We start from the raw sequence: 21,391 nt of genomic DNA, 5'->3' as shown, positions 1-21,391 counted from the left end.
TCAGACACCAGGAGGAAGGTCCTGTGGTGAGGATAAAGAAGATGTTGGGAGGAGGCCATGGGGAAGTAGCCCAGGGAGTTGTAGCTGTCACACAGCTGTTCCAGGAGGCACTCTAGACAGCTGCATGCCACAGGGCCCTGGGCTGGAACCCGGAGTAGAGGGCAGGTCCAGGTTCCCCCCAAATCCTCCCAACTCCTGGTCAGACACAGGAGGAGTCGACCTGGGCTGTGAATTCATAAAAACGGCCAAGCTGAGGGCTGCCGTGAAGCTCCAAGGCGAGCAAATCCACCAATAAGCGCAAGACCCACCAAGGTAGAGCAGGAACTTTGTCACAATACATATTTTTAATGGAAACTTAATTTTGGTATTAAATGAAGTAAATACTGTGTAAATGTAGTAAAAGCTGGAACTGGATCTTTAAAAAGGTGATTTAGTAATATATGAGCAAGTATCAGAGGGGTAGCCGTGTTAGTGTGTATCCACAAAAACAATGAGGAGTCCATTGGCACCTTAAAGACTAACAGATTTATTTGGGCATAAGCTTTCATGGGTAAAAACCCCACTTCTTCACATCTGAAGAAGTGGGTTTTTAAACCCACGAAAGCTTATGCCCAAATAAATCTGTTCTGAAGAAGTGGGTTTTTTACCCATGAAAGCTTATGCCCAAATCAATCTGTTAGTCTTTAAGGTGCCACCAGACTCCTCGTTGAATATATGAGCAAGATTGTCAGGAGTCTCTTAGATGAACAGACCATTAGATATGAGTCTGTGAAGACTCTGGGAGTTTCAGTGTTAAAATGGAAATAAACACGGCACTGTTTCTAGCTCTGGAAAGGAATTCTGAGATTTAGTGGATCTTTTAAGTTTTATTAGAGGGGGGAACTCATTGCTACAAGGTATCGTCGAGCCCAGGAGCTTAATAGGATTCAGTGAGGGACTGGAAACTTAAATGGATAATGAGAACATTCAAGTCACAATAGTAAGAATTCAAAGAAAAAGTTTGGAAATAGTGTTAATCCTCATGCTTCGGGGTGTAAACCTGTTCTCTGAGTAATTGGGGGTCAGTGACAAGCTTTTCCAATGGTTAGTTATTCCATAACTGCCTACTACTGAGTTTTTGCACCTTTCCCTGAAGCATCTGGTTTTGATCACTGTCAGAGAAAGGGTACTAGAGTAGACAGATCACTGCTTTAATCTGGTATATGGCATAACATATAAAGACGTACAGCAAGACTCTACAACTTGTTTATCTCCTATGCCCTGTGGATTTCTTTTCACCTGACTTATTATCCATAGTAGTCAGGCTGTTACTCTGCCCATCGGTGCAGGGTTCAAGTTTTTTTATGCAAACAACAGATGTTAGCCACAATGAGTATTGTAGCCCTATCACAATTATATCATCTTTCACAGTTTTGTCACCAAGACTGCTAAGTTGTCCTATCCATTCTTAGGATGGTGATCTTATCAGATAAGAGGATCCTACACTTGTCCATATATATAATAAAGAGTATGCAGCTATCAACTGGAGAGGCTCTTGTAGCAAAAATCACACACCATGAAGCCCTGAGCATTCTGTCTAGTTAAATCATTTGATAGAAGACAGGTGGCATATAGATTGGGCACTGAGAATTCAGACTGACCCCTTTAAGTCCTGTAGAATGTGGGGTTTAGTCAGGTACCAATTTGTATTACGTAGGCACTTTATTGTACATTTCTATGGATCTTCCGAAAAAGCCTAATTATGGATACAGCCTTAACAAGAATGATAAAGGATTTCAGGGGTTATAAACTGTGAGGAGAGGCTAGGAAAATTATGTTTGTATTCATTAGAAAGGAAGAAATTAAGAAGGGTCATTACTAAGGTGTATAAACATCCAAATGGTACAGAGAAAATTGATGCTACTGGAATATTCAAGAGGGTAAAGGCTCAGAAATGATAAGATGGTAGTAGGGAAACCAAGATGGTGGATAGACTGGAAATTCAGATGCCTGAAGAAGAGGCATCTGATGCAGTTCTCAGTGAGGAATATGAGTTATACTGATCTTTGGGAGTACCAGGGGACAGGTTATGAAATAGAGAAGTTATAAGCAAGGGAAAATAGCATATTGCACATGGACAATGCATCACTTAAATACTTCTGAGCAACTTGGATTTGAGCATCCTTCGCCACCACACAAGGAGATCAGAGACTAAAGAAATGAATAAAAGGAGGCGAGGTATACTGTCTGAAGCTGAAACTAAACGTGAGATATATGATGATGTTCTTTAAAAATCACCCATGTTCTAAGTGCCTTTGCATCATTATGGTTGTAGTTATTACAGTGGAAGCTAAAGGCCACGACTCAGATCAGGTCCCCTTTGGGATGGGCATTGCGGAGTACTATAGAGGATACTCTGCTAGGATCTAGAAAGAAAGCAACCATTGAACTGAGAGATGATGGGGGCCTGGTTAGTCATAATCACATTCAGGGGACAGTTGAAAATCAGTATGATTCTGATTGATGAGCTTCTGCTTGTTGGGATTGCATTTTGACCCACAGAGAGATACAGCCAGAATAGCATCTCTCTCAGCCTGAACTCAGTAACCCTAACCACACCATCCTCACAGTGTGAGGTTTCTACTTGCGCCTACAGAAAGCTACATCTGTTACTCAGCATAATTAAAGGCTGGTAACTTGGACTGGTCACTCGCTTCACTTTCTCTGGAGGCATAAGGCTCACGGAACTCTCTCTAAACAATAAGGGCCAGGTTTTTAAAGGTATTTAGGTGCCTTAAGTTGCAGATAGGCACATAGCGGGATCTTCAACATTGCCTAGGTGCCCAATTCCTTTTAAAACCTGGCCCTAGGAGCCTGATTATCCATTGTTGTGCATAGTGTGCAGTCATTTACACCAGTGCAAACAGAGCGCAAAATGCACCAGACTGGAATGGTAACGCCTTGCATCACATTACACTCATTTTGCACAGTTATAAACAACTACCCAAGGTACAGGTCAGTGGAGAATCAGCCCCTAGGATAAATCCGTGAAATGTGTATTCCTGTAAATATGCTACTTATTTCTTTGATGCATTGTCTGGAAAATGAAAAGAAATCATGTAAATGAACAAATGCAAACCCTTCTGCCAATGGCATTGTGCTAGTGTGTGTTCATTTTTGGCCATTGTCTACTTCCCCGGTTTCTTTTAATAAACGTTCTACAAATGTTCATCCAGAATTCATTCAAGATTTAAAGCTGAAGCTTTGCTATTCAACAGAATGATATTTAGCATTTCAGTCACTTTAGCTGAACACAAAATACGTCACTAGTTTCTGGCTCCGTTAAGGATTCTAAGTGAGAGACTGCAATCTTAGAGCAGGACACAATTATTTTTAGATAATACATATTGAACTGCAAGATGAGCCTTGAAGGAAATAGCAATAATAATTTAAGAAAATGCATTCAGCTGAAGAGTGGGGAAGGGGTCCTGACCCCCAGTTTGAGAACTCCTGGTGTACGGTATGTCCTCCCCTGAGCACTGGGAGGCACATCATAACTTTCTGAGCTGCTGCATACTCCACGTTCGTGGCAAAGCCACTGTTGAGACCAATAGGATCAGGCCCCAGTATTAATGCATCCTCGAGGGATATTACCGGCCTGGCAGTGGAGCACCTCATGTCATTACACTGCTCGGTGAGGTTCTGATGGAATGTTCTTTATCAAACCCTCTTTGTCAGTGGTTTCTGACCGAGCTGGTAAAGATAGAAGTCTTGCTGAGTGGCAGTGCAGCCACTCAGCCAATGTACTTTTCATAATGGCATGAGCTAAAGCAAGAGTGCCAGCCCACGAGACAGACTGGTTTTGAATGACTGTACTTTTTGCCTCTACGTGGAAAAATAATACCTGATTGGATTTCAGGTTTTTTGTTTTTTTTTTTCAATCCATAGCAAGGAGTTGGGAACACACTGTGGCCAAGGCGAGATCTTAACTGTGCTGTGTGAATGGGTGAAATTAGCCACGTGCTGGCTCTCTGCACCACGGTCAATTTCAACCATCCAGTTCTGGATCAGTTAAAGCAGAGAACATGCAAAGTATGGGGTGTGAGCAGGTGGAGTGTAACTGTAAACTGCCCCTGTACTGGTTAGTTAACTGGCCTGGGCAGGTGTTTTGTGCTCAGCTGGAAGATGTGGTAAGCTCTGAAAAATGTTGTGGTTTGGATGGTTAGTGAAGGAGAAATTTGTGGGATGCTACAAAGACTATATGAGTGTATCTGCATTGAGTTCATTCTTCCACCTAGGAACTTAATGAAAATATATAGGGAAACTGGACTTCAGGGCCGCTCAGGAAACTACCAACTCTAGTTAGTTAATTGAGGGGGTCGACTAATCGAGGTGCAGCGGAATTGTTCTTGGTACATTTGAGGATACTGTGGAGCAGTCCCTTAATATGGGATTTTGCCTACCATGTGTGGCCTTCTAAATTGGTTTCAAGGTATTTAAAAACGTACGGGGGCTGCCTAGACAATGGGGCCAAGATTTTCTAAAAGTGTGCATGCTCATGAACCGTAGGGATTTACACAGGCGTATACTTATGCATAGCCTGATTCAGGAAGACGCTGGAGCATGTGCTTAACTTTTACTCCAGTGGAATTTAAACAGGTGGATAAGTGCTTTCCTGGATAGGTTGTTTTCCTCAAGTGAAGCCCATATGCACCACACATGTATACATATACAACTGGGGTCTGCATACACTTCAACATGCACACTTTAAAAAAAACCTGGGCCTGTGTGTAGAGTGTTTTTTTTTAATAATCTACCTATTTTTGTAAATGTCTTTTTATTTTCAACTTAAATTGCTAAGTACAGCAGCAAACTCCTCTGGCTCCTTTCTCTCTCTCTGTCTCTCTCTCTCTATCTCCAGTGTGTTTACCATAAAAGATCTTTGCCTCTGGCAGTGGCTTGTACTTCAGTGGAGTATCACATGTGGGAAACTTTATCTAACATCATACAAAAATGTAATAAGTGGGTGGAGGGAAATCCAAGGGTAAGTCTTTAAAAAGTTCTCTGAAAGATACTGTGTTTTAACATTTATCAAGCCTTTGGATAAACACTGCAGACTAAACATTCCAACATTGTGTTATGTGAGCACAAAATTTGTGTTGTGCAATAAACACGTCCATAGGGCGCACCGAGTTGTTGCAATGATCCTGAATTATGGCAAAATTAAGAGAGCTGTAATAACCTAGCTGGAAGAATTTGGCACTGTGATAGCTAAATTCTCCTGAATACTCAGTGCGTACTCAAAACCACTTGTAAAGAACATTAAATATAAGTGACTTTTGTGAATCTTGCTGTAGAAAGACAGTGTAACCATACTCATAAACAAAAGCCACCAGAGGATTAAGTGGCTGGGTGGCAAACTGAAAGCATTGTGATATATTGTTGCTAAAAATAACACTTGCTAAACAATTATCTTCTGTTTGATTCCCACTTTTATATTAATTGTTTGACATATAGTATCGGCATCCTTTAATAGAAACTATCCACCTCCAGCTCTTTGGCTGTGATGTTAGTTGCCTAATCATATGTCACATATACGATACATATGATACACATGGTGTTCACTATAGTTGTACACGTTTTGAATGTATATGCTGCTATGATCAGATTACCTGCAAACCCATGGTGGGACATAGAGATGTGAGTAAAACCAGGCAAAACACTAGGCAGATAATACAGAAAGCAGTAGCAGTGCTTGTGCCTTTTCAACACACTTTCAAAAGTCACTTAGTTTATTGTGGCCATGAGTCAAACAGCAAGCAAGGTAAATTGTTCAATATGGGCCTGATCCAAATCCCATTCAAGTCAAAGGAAAGACTCTCAATGACTTGAATGGGATTTGGATCAGGTCTACCAGCAGAAGATACAAAATATACACTGGGTGTGTGTGAACCAGTTGCCTTAATTTCTGTCTCATTTAACATGATCATAATTCTAACGCCTTCATTTGTAGGTTACATTTTGTGGGCACTGCGTTGAACTGTCAAGATGGTGAAACCTTAACATCACAAGTTGGCGTTTGCTGTTAAAACTTGCCTTCTGGCTCTTAATAATTTAGCAAAACAAATGGGCCCTTACGCATAAAGAAATGAACTCATACTGTCTGTTGCCATAACTTGTAGGCATTGTGATGTTTACGTGTGAGTGTGTGCTGTGCTTCTTTAGTATTATTGAATTATTCAGTGCTGAGTGATATAAATATGTCTATCCAGTTGGTGTCAGGAACAATTTCCTGCACAGTTTATAAAGATAAGTCAAACTTTTGACCTGGAGCACTTGTGTTGTCTGTTGTATGTAGACAGGGACTTTCACTAAAACATCAGGTCAAAGAACCGCTATACTTTATATAAAAAGTTCATATCTGGATGCAAACTTAGGGCTTGATTCAGATCTGCTACTGGTGAAAATCATCAGTAACTCCACTGAAGTCAGTGAAGTTATACCTGTGTAAAGCTGGTGTGAGTTCAGAATCAGGCCCGTACTCCTTTTAATGTTGTTGTTTTAAATCTAATGCATAAATAAATACATTGGGAGCTTTTTAGAAGAGCTGCCCAGAGTGGGAAGTAATAGATTTTGGCTCAGTTTGAGCCCCATGTTTATTTTCAGTGTTCAGCAAGTTTTCAACGATAACTCAATTGTTTGTATAAGTTTGATAGAAATACCTCATGACTTAGGTGCGTTAGAAGTAAACAGTATCATTATATCCATTATTTTCTTGTCTTCTAGCATATGTAAGGTCACAAGAAATTTGATTCCATTAGAAACACTTTAGGCTAGATTCTGCTGTGTGGTTTATGGGTACTCTTGGGACAAGAGGGTGTAGGCAATCGATCCTTCCTCCCACAAACCACAGGGCGGTTTCTTCACCTAATCTTCGAGAGGTTGCTAGGAGGGAAGGCCTGTCTCGAACACCAGGGCCCTTGGGGGATGTGGTCTGTCGGTGTTAGGTTGGTGTCCTGCCCGCGCCTACTAGATGCTGTTTGCAGCACTAGCAAATAGGGCATGCACACAGCTCTTTTCCAAAGGGAAAGTGTGTCGTAGCAGCCCACTCTGAACCATCCCGTACAGGACAGCTCTTGTACTAGACACACAGCAGTTACTGCCCCAACCGTCCTCCTCCGTCTACCCCAGGTATCATTCCAAATATAAAGCATGGCATGTGAAACAGGGCAACACCTTTGTTCGGGACCTGAACTGTGTTTCTCCCCATAATATGTGATCACCGTCCTACTGTCCCGCCCCGTTCATTATTTCATTCTCTTTGTCCTGTGTGCTAGCGCAGACCTGTTAGCGGTCTCCAGCGCAATGAGTCTTACATGGAAACGTCAGGGGCTTGTCTACGCTTTCAGCGCTGCAGTGATGCAGCTGCCCCAGGGGGCTTCACTGCTGTAGCGTTCAGTGAAGACGCTGCCCACGCCGACGGGAGTACTTCTCCCCTCAGTGTAGATACTCCATCTCCCCCAGGGGCGGTAGCTGTGTGGACGGAAGTCCTCCCGTTGACATAGTGCTGTGTACACAGTGGGTCAGGCTGGTATAGCTACATCGCTCAGGAGGGTGGGTTTTCCACACCCCTGAGCGATGTAGTTATACTGACATACGTTGGTAGTGTAGACCTGGCCTAGATTAAATGAAGGTAGCAGTGTTCCATTCGGCGGCATTATGCGACTGTGGGACTACGTCTCTTTAATTGTCCATTGACACCAGGCGATGTATCACAAACACACAAATATTGCAAGTAGAAACAAAGCCTGTCTACCACGAGCCAGCCTTAGACATGTGCAAATGGAATTTAAATGCTCTTTTAGACAAAGTGCGAATTAGCTTTTCATCACACGTTAATGTAACCCTAATTGCTCTGTAACCATTAGTAACCTAATTTTATTATTTTCAGGATGCATACGTAAATAAATGTTGAATATTTTAGTTATCCAGAACGAAGCTAAAATATTAATGAGGACATTGCCTCAATCAGAGACTTTAATATGAATTTCTGAAATTATATTAAGAGGTAATTAAAAAGCTTTTCTTAATTGTTTCTTGTTATGGTCAGATGTTGATGCTAATGTTTTGCAAGAGTGTATTGAGTTCATTACATACCCAGAGCATACAGCTATGTAGTCTCAAGTTTCACAGTGGAGGAATATGTTTCCATATTGCAAAATTCCACATGAGATGGGAGCGCAAGTTTATTTTTGTTTGTTTGTTTGTTGCTTTGCTGTGCCAGACTCACAGCCTATAGTGCCACTTTAGGAGCTCACAGCTAAAAATACCGAATACCATGCTAGCTGTAGAGAGGGAGTCATTTTGGGTGCCCGTCTTTTTGGTGTAGGCCAAAACTCAGCAAAAATAACAAGACGTGAGGGGTGGATGGTTTGTGGATCTGGGCCAGATCCCCAACTGGTGTAAATTCAGGTTGCACCACTCACTTCAATGTAACTATGCCAATTTACATCAGTTGAGGATCTGACCCATTACGCAGCCCACTGGGTATGATTTCCAGGTGTTACGGTTGCAGGACTAGCTATGCCTCTAGCCCTTCCTATGTTACCCAGGGTTTTCAGAACCCAAAGCAGTGGTAACTTAACTGTTTCACTCCCGGCGGTATCAGGAATAAATCAATGGAAACACGGTGCTTCCGGCTGATGAAAGATTAATACAAGTAAGCGTGCTCTTATCTAAAACTACTATTTATTAGATTTAAGCACACAGAGGCATAAGCAATAGGATTAGAGCATCCCAAATAATTACCTAAAATCTGAGATGGTATTGAGTAATTGGCAGCAGGTCAGTGATGGTCTGTCACTTCCCCACTGGGGACTATGCTGTCAGGAACAAAGTATCTCAGGATAGCTCCAGAGAACTGATCCAAAGAACTGGTATCTAGTCTTTTTATAACTAATTTTTACAAAATACATAGCTTATAGTCACCCCTAATGGGTCATCACTTCTTCTAACTACAGTCACCTAGTTATCAACAAAACATTCCTAACAATCTTAGCCATAATAAGCTTCTGTATCAAAGGCGCCCCCACGCAAGGTGTCCATCCACTTATTTCTTTCAGTCTCATAATTTGTTGACTCTTTTCTCCCCACCTCCCATTCTGATTAGCAGAAACTTTAAGCCTGCAGCTAGCATTTGACCTTGCCTCCAAAAGCCCTGCTTGCCCACATTAACCCATAACTATATGGTGTTCTATTTTATTAATTCCTGGTGGATGAACGTACACAATATGGCTACAATTAACTTGATCAAATTCTGTGGTAACACCCTGGAATGGAGGGGTGTAACACCTGGTCTCTCTGAGAGAAGGGGTCAGGCCTCATGCGTTTACCTCTCCTGGAATGGAATTCCATGTCCATGACCGGTCATCTTCTTTCGTATGGCTGGTGTAGAGCAGAAACTACAATTTCACCTGAAGTTGATGGAGCCAAATGGCTACATCGGGGTAGCAGAATTTATTGCAGTGATGCCTCCTTCATATTTATAAATTGGGCAGTAGGTGGTGATATGTTCGATGGTCTGTCATGGGGAGCCACACTGGCACGCTAGGGAGTCCTTCATTTTCCATTTGTGCATTAGATGGCTGCATCTACTATGGGTGGTTTGGATTCGGTTCATAGTTGACCAAGATGACAATGGAAGGTCAAAACCAGGAACCTTCCGCATCTGATCTGGCACAAGGTGCTTATTTTTTAAGTCTTGTTTAGCCCAATCTGCTTTCCAAGCCTCCTCCTGATCATAGCCCGATTGCATGAGGCTAAACAAATGTTCCCAGAAAGTCTTGCGGGACTTGAGTGGAAGATGGCAGCCTTCACGCGGCCCACTCTGTTAAGTGAGAATTTATGGTGAATGCCATCAACTAGGTGACCAAACAACACTCAGCAATCTCCCAGTCATCAGAGCAGCAACTCAACATGACCAGTCATATACAGTGACAGCCATCTTAAACCAGTGTATTTTTTGTTTTAATTGGAGGAACAAAGAGTTCAGGAGAAAGGATTGTAAACAGCAAACAATCCATACATGGAACCATCCCTTTATGATTGCTTCAGCAGGTCCTATGTCAGCCTAAACAGATGCCCCAGCAACTCCCACTTCTCTGGAAAGAGACTTTAATTGTTTATAGTCTAGTTGATCTTCCTTTCCCAGTGTAACCTCTGTGCAGCAGGTTGTAGAATCTCCTCAGCTAATAGCTTGGGCATTGTCTCTTAACAATCCTGAAGTGTTTATTGTGCAGTGGTTTATCTTGAGCCACAGTTTCCCCTTTCTGCTTCTTTTTCCCAACAGCCTGGTTGATTTAACCCACTATAGGCATACATACAGTAAACATCCCAATAACCTGGTCAACATACAGTATTCATAAATTATTACAGAGCAGCTCACGTCTGTCACAACCTGTATGGAGTTTTGCATGCATATCTTCCATGATCTGAATGGTGCGGGAAACTCACCATCTGTCATGCATGGTACCTTCTTTAAGGAGAAAGGTGACTTTGGGGGACACTCTGTAAATGAAAGAAGTGTTTTACACAGATATCGTGTAATCCATTGAATACAAGTAACCTGCTGAGAGAGACCGTATAAATCAGTTTATAAACTTGTTTTTAATTTTTTTTTGGCAGACTTAGGAAGCCAATTAGTTCGGTAATATATATTTAGCTTTAATGGGTAAGTAAATAATTAATGTTATTGCCTTTGTAAATTTAGCTTTTCAGTTGTAAATTAACATAATTAAAAGAGTGATGTTTCAGTATGCATTTTACCAGCCAAATTTAAATCGAGCAATTAAACTGTAGGTTTCCCACATCAAATGAGCTGAGCTCATAATGATGCAAACTGTCGTTGTAAATTTGTTTTTCTTGGTCAGATTCATTACAAAGACAGGAAGGAAAATGTGCTTCAGTAAACGTGATCAAGTAAATGCTCAAAGAACCACGAATGCATATTTTTCTCTACTTTCTGTTGTCCATCCACATTAACAAAAGGAGAACCAAAGGGGCAAGACACCCTTTCTGCACATCAAGCTCTTGCATGGAAATACTTGCTAGCGAGTTACTGTAGTGGGCACTGTAAAAGGAACTAGATAAAAGTTATCAGCATGCTCTGTTGGTTTGATCGTGAAGACACAATGTGGGGCAGCTCTTTAACAGATGTAAATTGCCATAGATCCATTGACTTAAATGGAGCTGTGCTAATTCGTGCCAGCTGAGGAGGAGTTGACCCTGCAATTTTTCCTTCATGCTGCCTTATCGCTTCTTGCTTTATTGGATGTACATATGCCACCCTCCAAAGCCAGTCCTCAAGGTTCGGCTTAGTCAGCAAACGCAGCAATCAGGGCTAACCGTGGAAGAAAAGATAAGTGATATGAATATCTGACTCGCTTTCTCTGTAGCTTGCACATGAATTAGGGATGGCAACATTTTAGACATCTTAAAAATATTTTTTTTATTGGAGCAGGTCATGAGCCTCTAAATTCAGATCCAGTCTGACCTGGTCCAAAACTCGAAAGTTCACATTAGGGGTTTTGGATCCACTCACTCTATAGGTGAGGAGCCATCTGCAATATTCAGATCCAGGTGTGACATTTTCCCAGATTCAAGGATATTAGGATTTGAGGTTGTGCTTTGGACCTGTCTCTTGTTTCTACTTGTCAGTCAGGAAACAAACTGGGTGAAATGACTTTAAAAAAAAAAAAACATACACACAACCAAGAACTTCAAAAGTGAAAAATAATCTCAGATCAAACAAAATTTGGGAGCCCATATTGGAACAACAGAGCTATAGACATTTTTAATCTAGCAGACTTTGCAGTGTGTAATTCATCATAGACTGAACAGTCTATTTTCTAACTCTTCAAAATGTTACTAAGAGAGGCATTTTGCAAACTGCCCAAGATCTGCAGAGTTGTAATGAGAAGAGTTTCCTGATGCACAGACACGCGCACAAACATGTTAAATGACATTTCTGCAATCTGTGATTTCATTGTGGTTTTGAAGTACCAGATCCCCAGTGGGCAAATTTATCCCTGGTGAAAGCCCACAGCAACCAATGGAGTTCTACTGGAGATGAATTTGGGTCAGCTGACTTTCTTTTAGTGTTGTTCAGAACGTTTGTAGTGTTTTATGCAGATACAGAGTTGCAGTCTCCTATTTTGCAGTATCCAATTTGTTTAATGGTGAATGGATTGAAAAAAGTTCTACCTTGGGAGGAATTTGGGCTAATCAATTTAAATACACACAGAGCTATACTATAGTACACTTTTGATTATAGAATTGATTTTTTTCACCGTGTAATTTCTGATTTTTAAAGTGTCGTTTTCAAAAGGCAAAACTAAATAGGCTCCCCTGAATATTAGCTAATGGGTCATATTTTTAAGGAGTCTCCAGCTGTGCAAACACAGTAAATTGCAGGTGCAACGAACTGTGAGTACAAGTAAGAGAATTTAGACACCTAGTACCTGAGTACAGGCACAGGTGGCTTCTGAATTCTGTTAACTGTGCATGGAAACGTTCAGGAGTAGAGATTGTTTTAATCTATTGGGCCCAAGGCCTGCAAATATTTTATTGCTGGCAAGGAAGATTTCTTTTCTGCCTCCCAACACACCTCTAGAAATTAGTGAATTCAGGAATGCTTACTTGGTGTTTCGTGTAACATCAGCCACATTTCGATTTGAATGAGAGCTTAGTCGAGTTCTACAAACCAGCCATGAAGTTCTCTTTACAGTGGGCTTTGTCCTCTCCGGTCAAGTTCTACTGGAAGCTAGTGGCATGTTCTATGTGTTCTCCATCTAAGCTGAGATTTCATACAGAGGCCTGGCTCTTGAGCTGTGTGCAAAGAATGCTTGACGTTGTGTGTGTGTGTGTGTGTGTGTATACAATGGTGATTTTAAATTCCCCAGATTCTGTTGCTCTCCTCCTGTGCTGTTCTGATTCCCAGCACAAATTAAAACATCCTGAAGAATGCTCTAATTTAGGGCAGCTACTAAGAGCCTTTGGAGATTGATGATAGCAGCTGGGTGTTGCCATGTGCAGGACAGCCCAGCCATACAGCCGGAAGGTGCTGCTTCTATTGTTCTCCTCCACTTGGGCAATTCCAGTGGCTGTCAAAGCCAGCTTTGCCCCACTGAAGAGGTGTGAAGTTGCCCTATTGTATGGGTGAATTGGGCTGAGAGTGTTTCCCATTGCTACCAGTATGTGTTAGTGGCGGAGGCATTGAAGATTTATGCAGTGCCCAGGCCTGCAATGCCTTCTGCAGGAATGCCGCTTTGTTGCTTTACTGTTCACTGGAGTTTTTCATTAGGTAACGCATTAAAACTAGATATTCTGGGCGGGAAAGCGTAGCACGGAACAGAGAATATGGTGGGGGGGGGGAAGCAATTATGGAAAGCCTAATTCTCATATTCCACCTTTATTTATCAATTGCAAACATATTGGTGCTAATCAACTGTGAAAAGCTGGCTGTGCATAGAAAACCATTTCCTCCTGCAGAAGTTCTGAAAGCACTGGCTTGTGGGGCTCACAAATGCTCTGTGTCTTTCCTGATGATCTTTTGGCTCACTCCCAACATTCCCCAAACCTTTCCATGTTTCCCCAAGAGTTCTCTGATGCCCCCCTTGAACTCCTGGTCCTCTCCGGTCTTCTCCCTTGTTCCCCAGGCCACTCATGAAAACTCTTTTCTGCTATTAGCTAGGCTGCCCCAACCCTTATCCATTCTCACTTCCTCGTTTTTCTGATGCTTTGTCAGACCTCTTCAGTTTCCTCTCTCCTGCTCCCCTATTTCTGTCTGTTTATACTGGTGACTGAAATTAATTCGCTTAAAGTTCCAAAGGAATATGGGGCTGATTTTGGTACAAACATTTAAAGCAGTACATAGATTGAGGAACTACATTACACAAACCTGGTGTGGTATTTTTCAAATTTAAATTACAGTAGAACCTCAGAGTTACTAACACCAGAGTTATGAACTGGCCAGTCAACCACACACCTCATTTGTAACTGGAAGTATGCAATGAGACAGCAGTGCAGATACATAGACACGCACGCGCGCGCGCAAGAAAAAGTAAATACAGTACAGTACTGTGTTTAAATTTAAACTACTAACAAAGTAAAGGAAAAGCAATGTTTTTTCTACTGCAGAGTAAAGTTTCAAAGCTGTATTAAGTCAATGTTCAGTTGTAAACTTTTGAAAGGACAACCATAATGTTATTTTCAGAGTTACAAACATTTCAGAGTTATGAAAAACCTCCATTCCTGAGATGTTAGTAACTCTGAGGTTTTACTATATCAGTCCATTTCAACACATTTTTCAGCATAATAGATCAGATCTTTTTCATTGTCTGAGACTTTATTCACTGTTCTCAATTCCTTGTTTATAGACTTGGTTTGCGGTTGCATTATCCCAGTGTTGCACCTGTGTAAAACTGGAGTAATGCACTGGTGAGTCATGGTCTGTTTTTTTAGAGTAACCCCAAAGTGTCTAAAAGTGTAGCTTGTTGAATAAAATTTTTGGAACTTAGGAAAGTAATATTTTTTTGCCACCGTATAACTAAAAATGGGTTAATAGACCGAAACCCTGTTTTGAAAACAGAATCAGAATGCAGGCTCCCAGTTAATGAAGCAGAAGTTTATGCTACATGTGATTTGAAGTGGTCGAGACATTAAAAATAATAATCTGAGTTTATACTGGAAAAACCTGCTCAGAGAATGTGGTTCTGAGATAATAGCAAGCTGACAATGGTATGTCCCATATATCATAAAGTCCGGTACATTTTTACTTCCTGTAGCATTTTTTATACCAACTTACTCCCATATGTTTCTCAGAGATAAAGATTAAAGTTACAGAGTTAAAAAAATAACTGGAGAGAGAAATTAAGAAGCACAAATAAGATTTGTTATGAGGTGTCATTTAAAATCAGGGGAGATGAATGTTTTTCATTTATTTATGTATTTATTTTATCAAAAGCCAGGCAGGGTTCACCTATACGATAGGGACAAAAGCCACTGGGCAGCTAGAGATTTGCCATACGGCAAGGCAGCATTTTCATATGAACAGTATGAGGGTGGGTACCCTATGATAATGCTCTCCCTGGTTTCAGTGGGAGGAAGGTTAGGCCACTGGCAACCAGTTTTGAAAATCTCACCTGAAATGTGCAAAAGGGAATGTCCGTGAACTAGAGGGAAAAATCAAAAGGAGGGGAAAAAAGGAGGGGGTGGAGTGTAGCTCTGGCAGAAATAGAAACCATTGTACAGGTTTAGCTAATGAAACACAAATGCCTGGAGGACAAGTATGACTATAATGCAGAATGGACAGGATAGTAATGCAAAGCTGTGGGAGAGAAGCCGCCTATGGTTATATGAAGGTTACTTTTTAAGGCTCTGGTTCTATAATAGGATCCACCTGTATGGAGTCTATTGTTGTACCAGGGCCTAAGTGTATTTGAGTCTTCTTCCAGTGGTAAGGAAAGCTGTGACTCATGTAGCTATAGAATGAGAAACTTCTCCCCATGCTTATCTTTTAAGGCAGGTAAAAGCTTTCTGTAGCAGGGACAAAACACGTACAATGAAGCCGGTCCAGCTCCTTTTGTGATGCCTGATCCTGCATCCATTTTAGTCAGTGGCAAAGCTCTCATTCACTTCGTGGTGCAGGATCCAGCCTTTGATGATGAACTTCTTTTCCAGGAATGAGCGATGACAGTTTTAGCAGCCAGAATGAATAGTCTTGCTAATGTCTTAGTGGATTCCTGTGGTGGTAGAGACCAAAGATGAATTAAAGTGGTTTAGAAGGGGAGAATAAGACCAGGTATTATGAAAAATTGTGTTCCTGGCCAAATGATTAAAAAATGAGTGCTGAGTTCTTTTGCAAACCAGCCAATACGAGCAGATCCATCAGAAATGTAAAAGGGATGCCTTTTAAGAACAACTTTTACAACAAGCTGGAGAGAGGGCAATATTTAGTTTAGTTAATAGGGGGATAAAGTCTAAAAGTTGTTTCTGTTTGAATCTCTTGGCTCGTAAGAGAAGTGAGCGTACATCATCTAACATTGTTACAATCAGAGTTTAGCTGAATATTCCTTCCCAACATTCAGAATGCTTGTTTATTTTTTTGACTATTTCTCAAAGATCTGTAGCTGTCAGATAAAACACGTTTCATAGACCTTTCACTGAAAAGAATATTTTCTATTACTTTGGAGGCGGAGTGGACAGGGAATCACGTGTTTCTTCTTTGCTTTAAGAAAAGGAGGACTTGTGGCACCTTAGAGACTAACACATTTATTTGAGCATAAGCTTTCGTGAGCTACAGCTCACTTCATCGGATGCATTTAGTGGAAAATACAGTGGGGAGATTTATATACACAGAGAACATGAAACAATGGGTGTTACCGTACACACTGTAACGAGAGTGATCACTTAAGGTGAGCTATTACCAGCAGCAGAGCGGGGGGGGGGAACCTTTTGTAGTGAATTTGCTGTGTGTATTTCCAAATATCTCCTTTGGTGGTACTGGAATGAAGAACCAAGAATGCCCTATGGATTGTAGCTTTGGGCTGCACTGAAAAAAGAGAACAGCAGAATCAGAATATCTCATTAGATTCATATCTCAACATCTTTGCACCATTCTGTCATTACTTTGCAGCAACATCCCTTAACTTAATTAATGTGCAGAATAAGTCAGACTCTAACCTATCAGACCACAGCACCCCACGGAACTTACCAATTACTTGCTACCCATTGTAAGGAGACTTCGATTCTCTGTACATCCCTTGGATTACAGTGCTGCTGTTCCACCTGTTTTTCTGCTGCAGAGGAAGAGAAAACACCCAAAACAGCCGAGTCTCGGTATTGCTGGAGACTCTTGTTTTATTTGTTTTTCACCGAGCCATTATAAATGACACAGTCTGGCTGGGAAACAGTTGTCTGTGGTGTACTAAATGTTGTAGTTGGAGAGGTTCCAAAGTTGCAATGCTACCAATTTTTTAACATTAGCTTTCTGGAAGGAGGGATTCAGAAGTTTCATTTTTTTCCCTTTCTTTACCAGCGCCACCTGTATACTAAATTCAAGGGAGGTAGAGGGAGAAGATATTGTGAAATGTAAAATGTGGGATCATTTAATATTTGATCCTGCAGGGTCCTGAGGACTCCTGTGAGGTGCTGAGCATCCTCCACTTTTATTAAAGTTGCTGGGTGTTGAACGTACTTGATCAAGTGCCTTTCTGAGTCAAGAAATCCCAAAGCACTTTACAAAACAATGAGCTACGTACTGGCTGCATGGGAAAATATAACAACCATTACGCATTCAGCTGTAGCTTACACACAGCCTTGATCATTAGACCCTGGTTCAGTTAGAAGGAATATTTGCTGATGTAATCTCGATCTACTTCCAGAAAGTGCTTTGGGATCTTCAGTTTCCACATAGACAGGCAGAAATGACCCTACTAAATGTTTCATGATGAGGATGGAGCCTCTACTCGTTCTGCACCCCTGTTGCCCCCTGCCCCACCAATACTGCTCTGCCGTATCAACCATAGGTGCTTGCCCAAGTCCAGCTATGGTTAAAGAGGAAAATTATGAGAATGTACATATGCATACTTGTGTGTGCCATCCCTCTCCCATTTGGGTGCTTGAAGTCCAGATTGGCAGTAAAGAGAAAGATCTTGAATATTTAGCCAGAAGACATATGGTTCCAGTCGTTTTCAAGTCTCCAGATCCCCTAAGTATTTAATTTTTTCCATGCCCAACATAATTTCTTCAGCTGCGGTTGAGTAGATTGTAATTAATATTTTAAGAGACGAGACCAACTGGTACAAATGTGACTACCTGCCGCAGTGATATGTTTGCCTGCAGTATGTTAGTCAGCTAGTAGATGTCTTTGCACACTGTAGAGCATTCCAGACAAGGTTTGGTGGCTGGTAGCCAAGGGAAGGGATGGAATCAAGATGGTTCTTGAGCTGTGTGGATGTTTAGTTGTTTTGTATAATAAACTCCTCTCTTTAAGAAGGGCTATGAGTCCATGAGCCATGCAATGGAGCCATGTAATCCCAGTGGAGCATTCACTCTGGAGGGATGTGTCCTGAACAAGTTACTCATAAAAATGCTCCTGGACTAAATCCCAGATCTGGATACTGCTAAGCTTTGGGGAAATTCAGGCTTGACTCTAGTTAATCAGTGTGCAAGCTCCTGTAGTGAACTATTCTGCCTCTTCTGAGCCAAGAAGACCATATATGTGCTAGTTTGTTTTTTGTGTTCATGGCCTGGAGACTGAACAAAGGCCATCACTCATTTCACTTAGGGCCCTTGCATAAAATTTAATCCAGGGTTTCAGACACTGAATAGAAAAGTTTGAACTGGTGGGGCAGAAAGTGGTGAACAGCACAGTACATTCGGCTGATGCACGTTATTTTTTCATGTTGGACAAGGTGGAGTGAGATTTCTGCATGTCATGTTGTACCCTCATGATGGCTGCCATCATCCCTCATTAATTTAGGCATACTCGGTGGCCTCTAGAAGTTATATCTCATGCATTTTTTCCCAGGAACCCGTAACATAGAAACATAACCCCAGCTATATTGTTGGACAGAAACTATTTCCTTGCCTGCATCCGTATATATCTGTGTAATAGAAGTTCTTCAGATGCAGCCCAGGCATGTTGCATTGGGATTGATGCACTTGCTTACTGCTGCTTGCAGCAGCGCTCATAACCGTTTGCATTTGATTTTACTCCGTGTGGATGTTCCACCATCACAGGCACTTGAAATGGGATCTGGAGAGATGGCAGTTGTATTCAGTCATTACTTTTTAATTTGACTGAAGTTATTTTTCCCATTGTGTCTCCACCCCGCAGTGCTGAAGTGTAGTAACACCTGATATAGCCTCCCAACAGCTGGCTCGGGTGAATGCTTGGATGAAATCTGCAGCAGCATTTCCCAGTACCTGCTGCCGTGTTCTTATTCCCGTAACGGTAGTGGTTAGGACGAAGGGAAGGTGTCTGCTCTTTGCCAAAAGCTGAAAGCACACTCCTGCCTGCACCATAATTTATGATCCACCCAGCAGTGCAGGAATTCAGACACAACAGAAACTCTGAGTGCATGCATTGCAGTGCATTAAGGCAATGTGCCAAGTCCTCCTCACCCAGGGGCTTTGCTTACGATGAGCATTGGCAGGCTGCGGTAAATCGAGACTTTAAAAAAACATATCATTCCCCACCAGAAGCAGGGCTCTCAGACTCAGCTTGCAATGACAGTCTAGTCCCGTTGTCAAGTTTGGTCTTTTGCCTTTCAGCTCCATTGAAAGTAAAAAGAGGGGAAATAAAGTCTTTTTTCTTTTCCTTTTTTTTGCATTGCAACTTTCAGGAAACAAATGGAAGTAATCGCATTTCTGGTCCCCAAAGATAAACATCACTTAAAAGTAGAGGCACTAGATCTCGCTACTGCTCCCAGACCAAGCTTCTGCAGCGTCAGCCATTCCTAGACCCACACGTCACATCCCCTTCAGTCTCACATTGCCAGACTGGTTCTACAAATGCTGTTTGAGAGGTAGGGCTTTACGCCTGTGTTGGAAAGGAATATAAGATTTGAAGCTGTTCTACTTTTCTGCCTCCCTACCTGAGCCCACAGGATGACAGAAGGGAAGCAGTCTGGCAAATACAAATAACACTTCCCTTTAAAGCCCTTCTCGACACACAAACTGCTGGCAAATGTGGGGTTGGACTCTGCCACCTTAGCTCATATTGCAGCTCGCACCACGAGCAGCCCTGCTGAAGAAAAAGGGGTTACTCAGGGGGCAGAGCAGATTGCATGCCCCTGGGCATGGGTTCCGCAGTGGCTCTGGTTACCAAGTGGACTTCCTCTCACTGCTAGGATTGATACAACCGCTCTGCCTCCAAACTGAGGTGCGGATGCTTTCATCCTTTCACTCCCCTGCCCCTTCGCTTCACACCCCCCTGGGTTTGCTTTTCCATTGCTGGTTGACTGAGTCAGTTTTCTGCATCTCTTTAGCCCAGTTGGGGTGTGGGTGTGTGTTGGGGGAGTCTGTGGGAGGATGTAATGAGCGTTGTGCTCTGGGGCTGCTGATTCAGACTTGACCCCTTTGGAACTGTCTGCAAGTAGTATGTTTTTGTTGGTTTTGTCTTCTCCCCTTTTTCTGACTATTCCTGGCATAAAACTAGCATCTGTCCATCTTTCCTGCAGCCATGTTCAGACTAAGTTACAGATGTGACAGGCTGTGTTATCTCAGAAGTAGGGTGCAACAGAGCACCCGCCCTCTTTTAAAGGCCGGGGGGCTGGGGAGCAGCTAGCCCTGTTCTGGAGAAGAGCCCAACTGGACAGCATTGAGTGACTGGGGCTGAGGATTCCTAGTCAGGGGATATAACTGAAGGGCCCAGCTCCATGATGAGCCTAGAGGAGAGGGCTGTGGGGGGACAGAAGGCTGCAAGAGGGCAAGTCTTGGGGGGGGGGGAGGTTCTGACCATTAAGCTGCCAGAGGCCAGAGCACCCCACAGTCTCGATGGGGAGCAGGACGGTTGCTTGATGTTCTTGTTTCATGTTCCCTTTTATTTATTGTTTTTGAAGAATAAACAGGGCCCTGAGGTGAGGGCGACAAACTGACCTGGGTGTGGCTGATTGTCTGTCCCATGCTGATGACTGGTCCACCAGCCTACACCATGGCTGCAGGACGTATCTGGATCATGCGTATCTGGATCATTGCAGCCGTTGAGGCAAGGGTACCCAGAAATTCAAACTGGGGCAGAGGCTGCAAGGTCCATTAGAAAAAGCACCGGACTGGGATTTAGGAGACTTAGATTCTGTCCACCAGCTCTGCCACTCCCTTGCTTTGTGATCTCCTACACTTTATATGTCTTGTCTGTTTAGATAGTAATTAGTTAGGGCAAGGACTGTCTCTTAAGATGTGTGTACAGCATTGGTAGCACAGTGGAGCTCTTGATTTTGGTTTGGGCCTTTAACTGCTGTTCTAATACAAATAACTAACAATAAAAATGGGGGTTAGACTTCCTGACTCCTTTTCCAAGCCCTTCCCCCCGCTTGAGGTGTGATTTCCAGTAAATTGCTCAGGCCGAATTTCTCAAACCCCACTACCTGTGGTTAGGCACCTAATCAAAGTGACCCGATGTTTCAGAAGCGTTGAAAACTCCCAGCTGTGTGAGTGGGTGCTGCTGGGCGTGGAGCTTTTTCGACAATCAAATGATTTCAGGTGCCTGTCGGGTACCCATTTTTGAACATTTTGGCCAACAGTAGTTAACTCATAGCGGGGGGATTTGATTACAGCCTTCAACTACCTGAAGGGCGGTTCCAAAGAGGATGGAGCTCGGCTGTTCTCAGTGGTGGCAGATGACAGAACA

The 21,391-nt window shown here is 42.4% G+C and overlaps 1 protein-coding gene across 3 annotated transcripts in view; it reads left to right on the top strand.

Moving 5' to 3' along the window:
• The window catches only part of SGCD (sarcoglycan delta), a 499,695-nt gene that overhangs the window by 186,227 nt on the left and 292,077 nt on the right, over positions 1 to 21,391 (top strand). The window lies entirely within an intron of this gene.

Source organism: Natator depressus, chromosome 8 (assembly GCF_965152275.1).
Source record: "Natator depressus isolate rNatDep1 chromosome 8, rNatDep2.hap1, whole genome shotgun sequence".
NCBI lineage: Eukaryota > Metazoa > Chordata > Testudines > Cheloniidae > Natator > Natator depressus.
The sequence above is the reverse complement of the archived record's forward strand: the minus strand, read 5'-3'. Positions and strand labels throughout refer to the sequence as shown.